The sequence below is a fragment of the Mustela nivalis genome, assembly GCF_964662115.1.
Source record: "Mustela nivalis genome assembly, chromosome: 18".
In the NCBI taxonomy this organism is placed as follows: Eukaryota; Metazoa; Chordata; class Mammalia; order Carnivora; family Mustelidae; genus Mustela; species Mustela nivalis.
Window position 1 is genome coordinate 1348603 of NC_139037.1, and position 15350 is coordinate 1363952.

General features: G+C 65.8%; 1 long non-coding RNA gene across 1 annotated transcript in view; it reads right to left on the minus strand.

Moving 5' to 3' along the window:
* LOC309853512 overlaps positions 1-15350 on the minus strand; it is a 108323-nt gene that overhangs the window by 24165 nt on the left and 68808 nt on the right. The window contains exon 2 of the long non-coding RNA XR_014305771.1: positions 6380-6455. This is a non-coding gene — a long non-coding RNA (uncharacterized lncRNA). The remainder of the gene's footprint in view (positions 1-6379; positions 6456-15350) is intronic.

Here is a 15350-nt window from a genome sequence, read left to right on the forward strand (position 1 = left end):
TCCGTCCATCCACCGTCCGTCCACCGATCGAGCTTCCACACACGCGTTAGTTCATCTACCACCAACCCACTCATCAGGCCACTAGTCGGTCTACCGGTTGCTGATCGATCTGCCGAGCCATCCCCCATCCGTCTGCCCCTCCACAGGCCTCGGTCCGTGCCGAAGGACGAAGGGACGCGGGATCCATGCTTCCGGCGGCGAGTAGGCCCTGCCCCCGATCTCGCCACTCTGCAGGGAGGCTGAGGCCCCTGGGCTGGGGTCGTCAGGATGGCTCTTCAGAACGGCTGTGACCAGAGAATTCAAGTCCAGGCAAGTCTGGATGCTAATCCAGTTTAGCTAGAAAAACCTGTCTTCTAACAGGCAGGAGGGGCAGGTATAGGGGAACATGGCCTAGGGTCGTGACCAGAGAGCCCTGGACGCTTGTTGGACACCGCGTGGCCACAACAGCCGGTCTGCAGAGCAGCGGACTCGCGCGCGGGTCTGGCTTCTCAAGCAGGTGCAGGTGCAGGTGCACTGGGGTCCGCGGGCCGCGCCTGCCGCCACATGCACCCGCACATGCAGCATCCCATTCCCGCCCGTCCCCGCCCTCCCTCGGATGCGACGGGGGGTCTGGCCCCTCACTGTCGCCCGCCCGCCACGCGTTCCAGGGAGGCGCTACCGGGTGTCCCCCGCAGCCCTGGGATGCGGCTCTCTCGTGCGCCGGGCGGAGCACAGAGGCCCAGAGAGGCTGCGTCTCGTTCCGGAGTTCTCACAGGGACGCCTGCTCGGGCCTCACTGCCCAGCGCCCGCCACTGAGCCTTCCATCACCCCCTGGTTCGTCCTCCCGTTCCCCGGATGGGGCTGAAAACCTGTGGGCTGCGGAGCCCCGTGAGACCAGGGTCACCCGGCAGGGTGCCTGGGGCGGCTCAGCCTGGGGCCGGGGGCGGCGGTGGCCAGACGGGGACCGGTACCAACAACTGCTCTCCGTGCACCCTGGGAGCTGGGCGTGCTCGCGTTCTCACCGGGTACTGCGGTGAGGTCAGAGCCCGAGACGTTTAAGAATCCCACAGGAAGAGCAGGACCCAGTCTCGAACGGGCCTGGGGTGACAGGTCAGGGGAGGGGCATCGCCTGCCGTGTGGGGACAGCTTCCAACATCCACCTCTTTTCTGGAAAAAATGTGACTTTATGCGTCCTTGTGGGCACCGTTCAAGAGGAAACGGGACGTAGCCAAGAGACAACGGTGAGATCAAGAGCACAGGAAATTTTGTCTTTCATCTGAAAACCCCTCGGCTGCGGAGGAATGGAGAGCGGGGCTCGGGGAACACATGGGCTCCTGCTGGCTTGAAGAGCCCGTGGCCACGGCCCCGTCGGCAGGAAATGCCTCATCTCTCTGGGATGGAGTCACCCCGCCAATGGCCATCCTGCGTCCCCTGCTGCTGTCTGAGCTCGGGGGGAGCGCCTGGAAGCTGTGACTTGGGAACACACAGTCCCCAGATGGGGGGCTGCCCCCAGGCCATATTCTGAGACACCCCCTGGCTCTGGGCACTCAGGAATGCCCATGGCCTTCAACGACAGAGTGAGGTTTCTTGGCCAGAGAGAGGCATTTCCTGGTAGGTGATGTTGCAAGAGATCCCCCCCCACCACCACAGAAAGCTTGCAGCCGCGTGTGGTCTGGGAGGCTGCGACTTTGGTCCGCAGATCCCGACGTGAAGTCCACCAGCTGGTCACCGCCGGCATCTGTCATCAGGCTCCCGGAGAGAGGCCGGGGCACGCGCTGGCCCGCAGAGTCTGACACCTGCCCCAAGGCCCAGCTGCGTCGTGCTCCCAGGCCCGGCTCTGGTCTCGGCCTCGGTTTCTTCCCTGGTGAACGGAGTAGAGTAACACCGATGCCTTTGCGTCCCTGTCCCCTGTGTAGACAAAGCTTCCTCGGACGGGAGTCACTGCCGCAGGAGGAACGGGAGGCGGGAAGTCAGGACACCTGGGCATTCTCTGGGACTCCGTCTCTCCCTCTGTAGGATGGGGGGTGTGTGCGGTGGCATCGAGGTTCCCGCCCAGCTCCCGTATTCTAGGATTCTCCTTGGTGGCAGGCTTGTTTCTGGGCCCTTGCGGAGTCCTCCAGTGTGCATAATAGTTGCTCAAGAAACGTGTGCTGAATCCATGAATAACTACGAGTGCACACGCCAGAAGAGTAATGCGCAGAGTAAGTATCGTAAGGGTTAGAGGAAGAAGCAATGGCTCGGGACAGAGGAAGCTGGGAAGACTTCCTGGAGGTGGTGGCAGTTGAATTTAGCCTTAAAGACTGATGATGTTTGGTTGGGTGTAGGGGGACGCGATAATGCTCTAAGCAAGAAGCAGGACGAGCAAAGGCACGCGTGACATCTCAAACATGGGTCTGGCCACCAAGGAGCCCAAGTGACAGAGCAGAAGAAACATGTTTGAAGACAGGCCCCTCTGCTCAGGAGGCTGCGGGGCGCACTCCAGGAACACAAGGGGGTAAAGCAACGTGGTGGACGGGTCTCGGAAGCAGGGGTTCCTACGGGAGAGCGAGGTGGGGACTCCTCCCGGGAAGATGGGGGACGAGGCTCCCAGAGCATCACCCCCGCCCTGGGCACAGAGGACAGCCTGTCAGGGCTGCGCGGCAGACAGGTCCGGGGCTGAGACGGAGCGCGGTCTGCGGTGCGCGGCGCTGTGGGAGGGGACGCTCGCCCCGGAAGGGAGTCGAGTTCGAGTCAGCGACCAGTGCACAGGAGAGCCCGCGGCCCACCCCAACCGACCAACACAAACCCGAGACGCTCATGCCACGGCGTGGAATAAAGACAGCGACAGAGGCGACCACGCCCGGCCATGAATCGTGACTTCAGCGCTGGCGTGGCCCTCTCTGGGGCTGCCGGAGGGTGAGGGTCCAACGCAGCGTCTACACTGGAACTTCGAGAGTTAGCCGTCCACGGACGGTCCCGGCGCCACGGAGACCAAGGCCACGAGAACCGGCCCGCGGATTGAGCACAATTACGTGAGGAGGGGGGTTTTGTGGGGGGAGGGGCACCTGACGGTCCTGGGTCCAGGGTCTCTTCCCTGTCCTGAGCGTCGGCTGTGTGTCACTGCACCACAAAAACCAACGAAACAAAAGGTGAGGTTTGCCACCGTTTTGTTACAGGGAAGAGGAAAGAGGAGGGCCTGGCAGACGCGGCCGCGGTGACGCCTGGGGCCGGCGCCGCCCCCGGTGGGTGTGGACAGCCACGCAGGCCCACTGGAGAGCCACGCGTGGCCGTGCCGGCGTGCACACAGGTTGCCAGCACACAGCGTCCACGTGCGCTCGTGCCTGGACACACCCTTGCACGGCCGGGCTCGGGGCGTGCCTAGTGGCTTGGCCGGCAATAGTGACATGCTGGGAGCTCCCCGTGTCCACTGGTGGGAGGGCAGGGTCTGCCGCCCTGAGGGGTGACCCCGCCGACCAGCGCACAGCGGTGGGTGTGCGGCCGACAGCCCCCAGCCTCTCCTCATGGAGAACAGCCGGGCACTAAAGCGAGGCACGGAACGCGACGCCCCTGGGCCGCCATGCTGGTGCCCGGCGGCGAGGATGGGGGCTCAGGGACACGGTCTGCCAGCAGCGCCGCAGGGAGCGAGAGGACGGGAAGCACACGAGGAGCGTGGCTTGCTCCGGGGGCGAAGCTGGGGGCGGGGGCGGGCTGGTGCCGGCTGAGTATCCGCCAGGGTAGGGTGCGGTGGGTGGGGGGCACACAGCTCTCCTGGCTTTGCGTGTGGTCCCCCAAGTGCGGCCAACTTACTGCCACAGGACGGCTAAAGGGTCGGCGGGCCACAGGCCTTCCGGCAGCCTGTGCCATGGGCCACAGTGGGGGGACTGGGGGCAGCATGGGGGGGCCTGAGGACATGTCTTCGTTCCTTCCCAAGATCACAGCAGCTCACTGGGATGTCGGGCAAGGGACGCCACGTCCTCGGTGCAGACACGGTGCTCCCCCCCCCCGCCGCATCTGCTCCAGACGAACCGCCAGCAGGGTCCGGACCCGCTGGGGTGTGGGGGCGCTGCCGTCTGAGGCCCCCAGGGGCACAGCAGCCCAGGAAGGTGGGGGCTGGCTCCAGGGAGGTCGCGGTGAACATGCAGGGGCAGAAAGCACCTGGGGTTTCAGACGACCAAGAGCATCGATGTCAGGAATCAGGACCGTGGTCCCGGGGCTCAGGGAGCCCGTCCCGACCTGTGAAGGGTTCTGTGGGGAAGGGCAGGGAGCGACTGGGGACCCGTGGCTTGCAGAAGTCCAGCCACCGCAGGAGGGACAGGACAGGCCGAATGAAACCCCCGAGGACCAAAGGTATGGACACCGCAGAAGAATCACATCCCCGGCCAACAGACCAGGACCGCCGGGTGTGACGTGTGTAGACCGTTCAGACACAGAAGGGAAAGGCTGGCATCCGGGCTGCGCGGCCCCTGCAGGCCAAGCGAGCGACACGGGACGCAGGGCCTGACTGCGAGTCGGCGCTGTCGGATCAGGTGTCCTTGCCACAGGACATGGCTCTACCCGTCTCATGGCTGCAGGCCCCCAGGGCCCCCACTTGCAGGAGCCGGTGCCCAGGCACGGCTCCAACCCCAGGGGCAGTTCAGGGACAGGTGCCTAGCCCTCGACCCCGGCCCTGGGTGGCGGCGACCGGTGGGAGCCCCAGCGGAGCTCGGGGGCAGGTGAGAGGGAGCCGCACCCTGAAGGCATCGTCTGGCCTCCACGTGGGAAACGCCGAAGCCGTGGCATGGCAGGTCCACGGACCGACCGCCGCAGTCCGTGGTGCCGTTACAAGCCTGTCTGCCTCGCACCACAGCCCGGCTGCCTGTGATCCCTCTGAGTCCTGGGTACAATTCAAAGGAGAGACAGCCCCGTGCACAGCCCCCGACTGCTCCGGCGCGCAGACGTCAGCGTGCGGCATCTGCCGACGGCTTCCCGGCAGGGGAGGTTCACGCGCGCTGTAAGCGCACCCGTTGGTGGGTCTAAGAACGGCGCCCGCTGGGACCCCGATCCCGCCGGGATGGGGATGGTCTGGCGCTCGAGGACGGGGCCCGTGCCCCCCAGCCCCGCACATAGCCAGCCGCCCGCACACCGCTCAGCGTTCACTCCGATGAGTGTCGAAGGCTAACGGACCACTCGTGCGGCCACGTCCTGAACCCTTAGCAACAAAGATGAGGCGGCAAGTCTCCTGACGTGACATGCTGGCCGCAGTCCTGACGGAATCGCACGGGCCCTGCTCGCGCCCTTTCAACTAAACGTGAAGGTGCTTTGGAACCCGCCTGCCCGCTGGGAAGGAGTGCACCGCGGAGCCACCCCGTGCCCCTCGCAAACCTTATCAGAAAGGAGCCTGGGCAGCCGCTCTCCGGGGGTGAGTTTTCTCAGATGTGGGAAACAGCTGCCGTGTCCCCCCGGGGGCCCCGAGATGCAGCCGCAGTGTAGACCGCAGCAGGGGTCTGCCGCAGTGAAGACCGCAGCGCTCACTGCCCGCAGCGGGGGTCCCACCGTCACGGCCCGGAAGTTTACATCTCTACGGTCAGGCGCTTCTGGTGGGGCTTCGCCTCTGCCACACGTGGCCGCGTGGACCAGCTTGCAGAGAAGGGTCTCGGGGCAGAAGGTGGCGTCTGGACAGGCGCCGGCAGGCTCTCTGCTTGGACCCGGCCAAGCCCCGCCACTTGCCCGGGCTCCCGGCGCATACCTGACCCAGATGCTCCCCAGCACCTTCGGCAGTGGGCCCTTCGGGAGAGACGATCCCCTTCCCAGGGAAAGAGGAAGGGTGGGCGCCAGGGGCCAACGGTGCAATAGGTAACACTGGCCCCTCCGCCCTGGTCCAGGCCAGAGACGACCTAGGGCTTCTCAGCAGAGCAGTGGGGGGCGGCCACGTTCATGTCCAGCCTCCCACGGGACTCCCGGGCTCAGCCTGGACTTCGGGGTAGAAATGCAGACCCAGAGTCACTATTTCTAACCCGTGTCTGCGTCCACAATGCTCCCCCAGCGCTGCCCCTGGCCCTGCAGACACAGCCGGCGAGGCCTCTGCCATTCCCATCGGTCCCCTGGGACCTGGCGGAGGACAATCCCCCCCCCCCCCGGTGCATTCTGAGACCCACTCAATGTCTCGCCACATCTTGTTGTCTGTGACCGTCCCAAGTGTGCACCGATGTCAGCTCCACATTGAGCACGTACCGACATCCACAAGACTGGCCCACGGACCCACCTTAGTCCCACACTGACCATGCAGCACCGTCCACACAGACCGACCCAGGGGCCCGCGTCGGCCCCACGCCGGCCGTGCGCCCACGCTGGTGCCCAACGGTGGACAGTACAACCCATGACAACAAGTAAAACAAGCAGGTTTGGCGCCAAATCAAAGTGCAGGGGCGAGGATGCTCCTTACCTCTGTGGTCCCTGATCACAGCCGCGACTTCTGCAGGTCACCGTCCACACAGCTGTCTCTCGGTCACAAGCAGACTCTGTGGATCAGAAGCAAGAATTAAATGAAAACACGCCACAGCAGCACCAGGACCCGCGAGCCCTTAAACCGCGGCTCTCCAGGCCCAGGCGTGGAGGGACGGGGTCTTGCCAGTTGGCTCTGCCCACGGGTCACCCTCCCTGTACCCACCCCAGGTCCAGATCAGTGACCCAGCAGTGTTCGCGTCCCCCTCCATGGTGCCGCGGTCGCCTGCAGGCAGCTGCGGACACAAGAGTCGCCTGCAGGCACGGCCTGATCAGGCTGCCCTCGTACGGCTCCCTTCACGCCTTCTTTCTTTTTCTCATCCAAGTACTTGGGCAGAAACTGGATGTGCTTCTGTGGTCACTGCATGGAATCCCCGGGAGGAGGGGTGTCCTGTCTGTCCCCCTCACCACAGGCGTCCACTCTCTGCCCTGCGCAGGGCCCCTGCCAGGGAGGGGCTCCTCGCCAAGGTTCTGCAGGTGGACCCTTGTCCATGTGGGTCTCTGTTGGTGGCCAGCCCTACTGTCCCCTCCTCCAGGGCTCTGTGTCTCACACCGGGCCTCCCGACCAGAAGCTGTGCTCTGGGTGCCTCCCGGGGTCCCCTGCCCTCCTGGCTGGCCCTCTATTAGCTTGCCCAGCGTCTCCTCTCGCTGCACAGTGGAAATGGCAAGAACCCGGACGCCAACCAGACACTTTGTGCCCATCCACATCCCAGGAGGCTTCGAGGCGGGGAGACCAACACCGTGACAAACACCTATTCAGAACCGGCACGGAACTGGGTTGAGCCCGGGTTCTGTCCCAGCCTCCAGACGGGCTTCCAGGGAGTCGGCCCTTGTCCTCCGCTCAGAGCCTCAGACCGCGCACTTAGGACGCCCCCGCAAGGGCCGTGCTGGCCTCCGTCCCAGGATGGCCACCGGGGAAGGGGGCTGTGGGGCTTGAGAAGCCGTGTGGTGGAGGCTCTGGGGCCTCCCCAGCCCTGGCTGCCGGTGTGTCGCCGGAACGCCACGGCCCCCACGGTGCTCCCCGGGACCCGCCCTGTGAACAGACTCTCTCTGACCTGAAGTGGCCCCAGAAACACGTGCTCCCCGCTCTGGGCTTGCTCTTCTGGTCAGAGCCGCATCATCCTTACGACACCGGCGGCTCTCTCCTCCCTCCGACTGTCCGGCAATAGCTCTGCTGCCGGCAGCACCGGAAAAAGAGCTGCGCTCAGAGCCCAGATACGGAGCGGGGTCCGACTCGGCGGAGCCCCCCCGCTCAGGCCCCAGGCCCCCAGGGAGGGCACGCGGCTCTTGGAGACCCCCTGCCTCACTCCTTCCCACGCTCTACGTGGGAGAGCGCTGGTGTGCGTGTGCGTGCGTGTGCGTGTGCGCATCTGTAAAGAGCCCGGCTGTGCGCCTGGGGCCGGCGGGGCCCTGCACGCCCGCTTCCTGCAGTGCCGTCCCGGGACCCCGCTGGGTCGAGAAGCCGTGTGCTCGGTCCGCGCCGGCGAGGTAAGACCCAGGGCACGTGGCACATCTTCCGCAAAGCCACGGCCCGTATCCCGTGAGAGGCCGTCCACGTGGAGACGGTCCCCGCGTGTAAGGGACACGCAGAGAAGGGGCTCACAGCAGGCAGTGTGGACACATGCTGAGGGCCGCACGTGGCCAGGCCACCCCCTGAGGGACGCGGACCGGGTACTCCGTGGGGCAATGTCCCTGGGGTGCGCGGAGCGGCTTCCGTCATTCATCCGAACGCTCAGGAGCGTCGGCATTTTTATCGACTTACCGTGGCGAGAGCGTGAGCGGGGGAGGGGCTGAGGGGAGAATCCGCAGCAGGGTCCTGGCTGAGTGCGGAGCCCGACGCGGGGCTCGATCCCACCACCCTGCGATCGCGACCTGAGCCGGAACCAAGAGTCAGACGCGCGGCCGACTGAGTGCCCAGGCACCCCAGTATCCTTGTTTACCACCGTGGCAAAATACACGCAGCATTTGACTTCCCGTCCGCACCTTTTTAGGGGCAGAGCGGGTGGCATTATGAGCATTCGCGACGCCGGGCAGCTACCCCCACGGACGGTCCCCACGGCCCGACGTCTCAGTTTGTAAAACGGACGCTCTGTCCTGGTCGCGCACGCCCCCACTTGCACCATCTGCTCCCGTGTCTACGCATCTGGCCACCTCGCGCCCGTGGAAGCCCACGGCGTGTGCCCTCCTGGCGGCTGATCTCCCGGCCGTGCTCCTGCCGTGCTGCCCTTTCCAGGGCTGAGAAACGCCCCACCGTGTGCCGGCGTCCGCTGACCCACTCGTCCCTCGGAGGACACGGGTCTCCACCTGTGGGCTGCCGTGAACTAAGGCTGTGAACGTGGGGGTGCAGACAGGAGCCTCTGCTTTCCCTTGCCATGGGGCTGCACCCCGAAGGGTGAGCACGGGACCCCACCCAGCAGCAGAGCACGGGGCCGTGCGTCCGTCTCCCAGCAGTGCCATCCTCACGGGTGTGAGCGGGGGTCTCACGGCTTTTCACTGGTGACTCCCCAATGCGGAAGGACGTCAGAGTCTCTGTGTGCAAGACTGGCCCGTGTCTGCGTGCAGATTCCACGTGACCATGGTTCACCTGCACGTTTACCGATGAGCACACGGGCGGGTCCAGCTCAGGGCTAGTTCGGACGGCGCCACGAACGGGAGCATCCCCCCACCCCGGGAGCGGAATGGCCGGGCCGTGGGCAGGGAAGGCCGATGGCTTCCCGGTTCAGACTCCCCACGTGTGCACACCCGTCCCACGTTTCTGTGTCCCCTGAACGCTCAGCACGGCCGTGCCACCCCAGACTTCCTGCTGGGTGGACGGCGTATCTCACAAGGGTTTTTATTACATTTCCTGCGGAAATGGAGCACTTTTCCTGCATCCGCTGTTTCTTTGGATTTCTTCTCTGTGACATGTATGCTCAATGCTTTTGCCCATTATTGTTCTGCGGTGTTTGTCTTTTCCTAAAAACCCTCATTGGATGAACGTGTGTCGAGGAGACGCCGTTAGGGACAGAGCCACCACGGTCTTCCTGTGAAGGCGGGTCTTTCCCTGACACACCCTCACGCCCGTCGCACCCGGCGGCTTCCACGAGCCACGCCATTCACTCGTCCACCCGCGCTGTGAGCCTGGGCCAGCCCCAGCTGCGCCCCCTCCCTCGGGCTTAGACCTGGTCCCGCCGGGCGGCAGCGGCCCTTCCGCACCACCCGCCTGTGCCGGCCACAGCTGCGCTGCTGTCCCCACGGCTGAAGTCGCCTGAGCCCCTCGCCCGCCCGCCCCGGTGATGAGCCATGCTCGTCTCTCGTCCCCGCGTGCTCTGCCCACCCTGTCACAGCAACCACCGGGCCCGCTGTTAGTAACGGTGACCAAGATGACAGCGTCCTGCGCTGTGGAGCTCTGCTGGAAGCCAGCCCTGGGCGGGGACCGGCCGGGCCGTGTCTCACTGACTCCTAGCAACCCTGTGAAGCAGGTTCTGTTATTTTCTCCGTACGACCGAGGAAGGCCCTGGGACTCAGAGAGGCAAAGCAACTCACCCTAAGACACACAGCGAGTCAGGGACAGAGCGGATCCCAGCCCTGGGCAGGGACCACGCCAGAAGGGCCGAACACCGGAGCAGATGAGCCAAGGGATGTGCGAGGCCCAGGCGTCAGCCCCATCTCAGAGCCGGAGGGCTCCGCGGCCACCCTCCGCTCGGGCCTCCCGGGACGAGGCGGCCCACCCGGCAACCGGCCCTCCTTCCGGGAAGGCACAGGAGAAGGAGCGGGTAAACGCCAGCAGGAAGCGAGAGACGCACGGGTGTGCACACACCCCCAGAGCTCGGGGTTTGCCATTCGGGTGCGGCTGGGACACATCGGGTCATCTCAGTGTCCGCAGAATCACAGCCAGTGGAGGCCGGGAGCACGGTCCTCGCCGCACGTGGGGCGGATGTCCTGCCATCTCTAGCGTGACCCCATGCCCAGGTGTCCTCACGTCCTGGCGCAGATGAGGCCAAGAGAACCACTCGTGAGCCGCGGCCCGTCAGGGGCCACAGGAAAGGCCGCCTCCTCTGCCAGCGCCTTGTCCATCCAGAGAGGCAGCGGGGGGGCAGCACCGGGGGGAACAGGACAGCGGCCCCAGATGGGCGCAGCGACCTTCCAGGACGCGGACGACACTGCGCCCGGGCGTGGGGCTCTGTGCAAACACTGCGCTCACCGCCGCATTCCCCCTCCGGATTGCTGAACGCCAACAACCCCACCAAGCCGACGGGGCTCCAGACGGGGTCCCAAGGGTGGGGACAGACTCCGGCAGCGGCGGGGAGGTCTTCCTTAACATAAAGATTCCATGTTCCTGCTCCACCTGGTGAGGCAAGCTACCGAGGGGCCCGCCCAGGGATCCGCCTTCCTTCAGCCTCCTCGGTGGTCCAGGGTCATGCTTTGAGAAACACAGCTGACTTGGGATTCTAAAAGTGGGGTGCCCTGAGTGTGGGGGACCTGAGAGCAGGGGAGCCTGAGGACGGGGACCCGAGTGGGGGAGACAGTGTGCTGGCTGTTCCTTTCTCGGGGGGCCCATCGTGGTGGGCTGGAGGGTGGGCTCTCCTCCCTGGAGGGTCAGGGCTGCTCTGAGCTGGGGCTGCCCTTGACTGCCGGCACTGGCTAGGAGCCATGTTTAGGGCTGTGACTCTCCAAATGGGGTCCCGACACCAAGGGCACCGGCCCCCTGGGAGCTTGCTAGAAGTGGGAGCGGTCCCACGTCAGCCCCCCACCCTCGCGGGCACTGATGGAGCTGCAGTCTCGGGACGTGGGTGTCGGGGCGCAGAGAAGAGGAAGGTCTGGTGAGCCTCCCGGCCTCGGGGATACGGCGGCGGGCATGCGCGTCCCTCCTGCAAGCGGTCAGCGGTGGGGCTGACCGGGACGGCCCCGAGCAGCTTCATGCAGGAGAGACGGCCTCCGTCTCCACGGGGGGCTGGCTGGGGGTGGGTCAGAACTCACCCAAGAGCCCTGTTAAGACCCGGGTTTCCCATCTGTGCGCTCACTTCGCCTCCAGAAGAGAACCACGGGCAGGTGCCAACTCTGGCCGACGGTTTCCACACAGAAGCATCTGGGGGCGACGAGTCCGGATGTTTGCAAGTTACTTTCAAATGCTAGAAAACACCCTGCCACGGGGGCCTGGGGGGCAGAACTCAGGGCCCGGGGCTGGGGCAGGGAGAGCGGAGGATGAGCCCGGGCACCTGCGTCGGCAGCACCGTGGTGCACAGAACGCGGTGACCCACACGCCTGTCCCGGTGGGAGACAAGCAGGTCCCCCCAGGCGAGGAACGGACTTACAGGTCCCACAGGAAGACGGGGGGGGGTGGCAGGCGGACCGACAGAGGGACAGGGACGGACACGGGACAGTCAACGCTGCAGCGCGGCGGCGACAGAAGCAGGTGGCGGGTGCCGGGTGTTCGAGGCACAGCTCTTCCAGGGGGTTTGCAAACACTGAGGGAGGACCAGCCTGAGGGTGAGGCTTGGGGAGAGCACGTGAGCGGCGGTGGAAATCCAGGGAGGCTGGGGGCGAGGCTGCCGCAGGGCCCCGCAGCTTGGTCCCCAGCACAGAGGCCCCCGTGGGCTTTAAGTGGATGGGGGGGCAGCCTGCTCAGCGTCCCAGGTGGGGGCTCGGGGGACTCTGTGCCCGGGGGTCCGATAACACCCAGAGCCACACCCAGACCCACTTGAGCCCCAGGACAGGTGCCGCCCATCGCCAGGCCGAGAGGACCCGACCGACCCCTGGACCGTCGCTGGGTCCCCTTCCTTCCCTCCAGAGCCACAACAGTTGTCTGACAAAGCAGCAGACTCTCCAAAAGTCAAGGCAGCGAACCGTTACGGGGTACCCCCAGCGCCCACAAACCTACCACACAGCCGAGCGGGCCCTTCCGTGGCCGGCCAGAGTGGCACAGTGACAACTAGAGCCGGAGCTGATGGCGGCAGTGGGGGTCGCTCGTCAAGGTCGGGGGCCCCAGAGGGAGACTCAGAAAATCCAGACGAACTGTCCCTGGAGCAAGGCACGGAGTCTGCAGCAGGGGTGGAAGCCAGGCAGCCGATGCAGAGGGCTCCCCCATCCCGGAGCAGTGCACAAGCACCCCCTGCCCTAGGGTCCCTGAACTGGCATCACTGCTCAGTCCAGGCCAGCCCACCCCATGTTGAGAACATGGTCACTCCCACACCCTCGTCCCGGGATGGACCCTGGGCCTTCTTCCCAAAGGCAGGGCTGCCCAGCACCTCCCCTTCTGTGTGGGGGCACAGACCCCGAGCCCCTGGGAGCTAAAGAAAGGGGCCAGCCAGCAAGACCGCCCACACTGGGCCAGGGAGGAGCTTCCAGACTCATGATCCGCCGGTTTTCTCTCCTCTGCCCTTGGCCAAGCGGGCTTGAAGCCCGGTAGTCAGTTTGGTTTAACTTGCTCGGGACTGCCCCTTCCTCCCCGGCTTTCTGTAACTAGCCAGGAGGGCCTGAGAGTCCCGCGGAGCTGGTGTGGCCGCCATGCGTTGGGGACGAGGTCCCAGACGCAGGTGGTGGCCCTGTGGGGCTTCCCCGGACCCCACCACGAGGCTGTCAGGCTGGACCGGACGGCACGCGCAGGAGGATGCGCGTCTCGCCTCCCGCAGGGCTGCAGAGTCATTCCCCTGACGTCACCCAACCTACGCCTCCAGAGGTCACCGCCCCCAGATGGCCCCCAACACGCACAGAAGCACCGACCTGGTGGTGGGAAGCAGCACGGAGGAGGAGGGGTGACAGGCGTGGGCAGAGGCCACGGACGGGGCTGCACACACGGAAGCAGGCGCTCACCTCACCCCTCACGGAAGAGCTGCCAACACCGGGCCGAGCCACCTGTCCGCGGCCGCGGGCACCGTGCACGTGGGCAGAGGACAGGCCAGCGCCCGGCAAGCGGAACGGGGACGTGAGAACCGTCCGGCGTCGAGCCGTGCGGAATCGATGATCGACCGAGTCTTGCCCAGGGGCCGAGGCAGCTCCCGACGGGTCCCACACGATGAACAACACGCACGTGGATGCCAAGCACCTCCTCCACAGAAGGAAAACAATTACCTCGGGTTTTACCAAGTTTCAAAAATCCGCTCTGTGAAAGGCGCCATCAACATGGAAAGACACACCCGAGCCCAAGAGGAAATCCCGGCTGTATTTCCCACGAAGGCCTTGTTTCTCGGGCGTAGAAAGAACCCTTGAATCGCAACAGCACGGAAAGAAGCCGATTAGAAAGTTGGCCCCGATCTGAGCAGACGCCGGACCGAGGAGCTCGAGCGGCGCACGAAGAGATGCCGGGCGTCACCCGTCCGTAGGGGACGCCGGTGGAAACACGCAGACACCGCGGGACACACATCGGCGCGGCTGGAGCCCTCGCTCACCGCCGGGGTGGGCCAGGGCGGGGGGCAGACGGCGGAATGCCGCGGCGGCCCCGGAAGGCAGGCTGGCGGGTGCCTTCAACAGCCAAACACAGACGGACCCCACGACCTGGCGCTTTGCCCTTATAGGTACTTAGTCTGACGAAAGGGCAAATCTGTGTCCACACAAACCCTCGCCTGGGAATGTTCCTGTTGGCTTCCTTCATCATCACCGCAAAGCCGAGGTGACCGAGAGGCTGTCCAGGTCCATGGCGACGAGCTCGGCGTGTCCCCACGATGGTCCGGTATTCAGCAGCAGGCTGGCTCCTGACCCACGACACGGACGGGTCTGAAACACAGAGCCAGACCCCAGCGGCTGTGCGTCGTACGGTTCCGCTCCGAAGGCGTGTGGAAATGCGTGCAGACCCGGCCGGTGACGGCCTGGGGCCAGTGGGGGCCAGTGGCCGACGACAGAGACAGGCAGGGGGCAGTGCGGGGGGAAGCCGTGGTGCTGGGCGGTGGACACGCGACTCCCAGCATCTCTCACCTGGAGAATTTCAGGGTCACAGATGCTGAAATTCAATGTATAGGAATTAAAAGTTAACCAACCCGGAGGGGCTGCGGACGGTGGCGGCCAGCTGGCTGCGCTGGAGTGCTCAGCGGCCTCCCTGCGAGGGTGGGAAGTCTCCGCGGACACGGACGCTGCAGGCTGGACACTCACGCCGGTGGAGGACTGACCGCGCGCCGAGGCGGTTTCTCACTGGGACGCCGGCTGGTTTTCCACCTGTTCCGGAAGGCCGTGGGGGTTGGGCCAGGCAGGGAGCGGTGGTGGTCGGGGGGCCACGTGTCTCCCCGTGGGACCCGAGAGGCTGTGCATGACCGCTGGCGGCCGTCCTCACGGCGGCCCGTGAGCCCAGTGGAGTGGGTCTCGTGGCCCCGCTGCATAGACGGCAGACGGAGACTCCAAGCAGCCGAGCTCAAGCAGGACTCCAGTGCCTTATGGGAAGGCACGGGGCTGGGACTCCGCTTGCGGGCGGTGCGGGGAAGGGACGCCTCCCAGCCCACGGGGTCCCGGAGGTCCCGGGGGCTCCCTGAGTACTTGGGACGTGGCTCCTCCCCCTTGGGTCCTTTTCCTCTTTCTTGGGAGGATGCTGGGTCTCAGAGCCAAACCGGTGAAGTCACATGTGGGGGTTGTTGGAGGACAGAGCCGGTGACTCAGCCGCACGAGAGGGATGGGGCTTCCAGCCCGGGCAGGGAGGCCCGTGGGGGCCAGGTCGTCGTTGGCCTCTGGGGAGCCGCACAGCGTGTCTCTGTCCACGCGGGAACGGGGGGCGCCAAGGTCTCTCCCCGCCGTGCCTCTCCCCTTGCTCTCGGGCTGCCAACGGGTCTGCATGGGGGGGAGCCGTGCTTGGAGCGTGGAGGGGGAGGACGGGGCGGCCCCGGCTGTGGAGGGCCACGTCCTGCGAGCCCACGGAAACACGGCCCCGCGGCCCCGAGGAGGCAGCGCCGTGTGGGGCGTGCGGTGGGAGTGAGGCCAGGCGTGGGGCCGGGCCGAGAGTTTCCACAAGG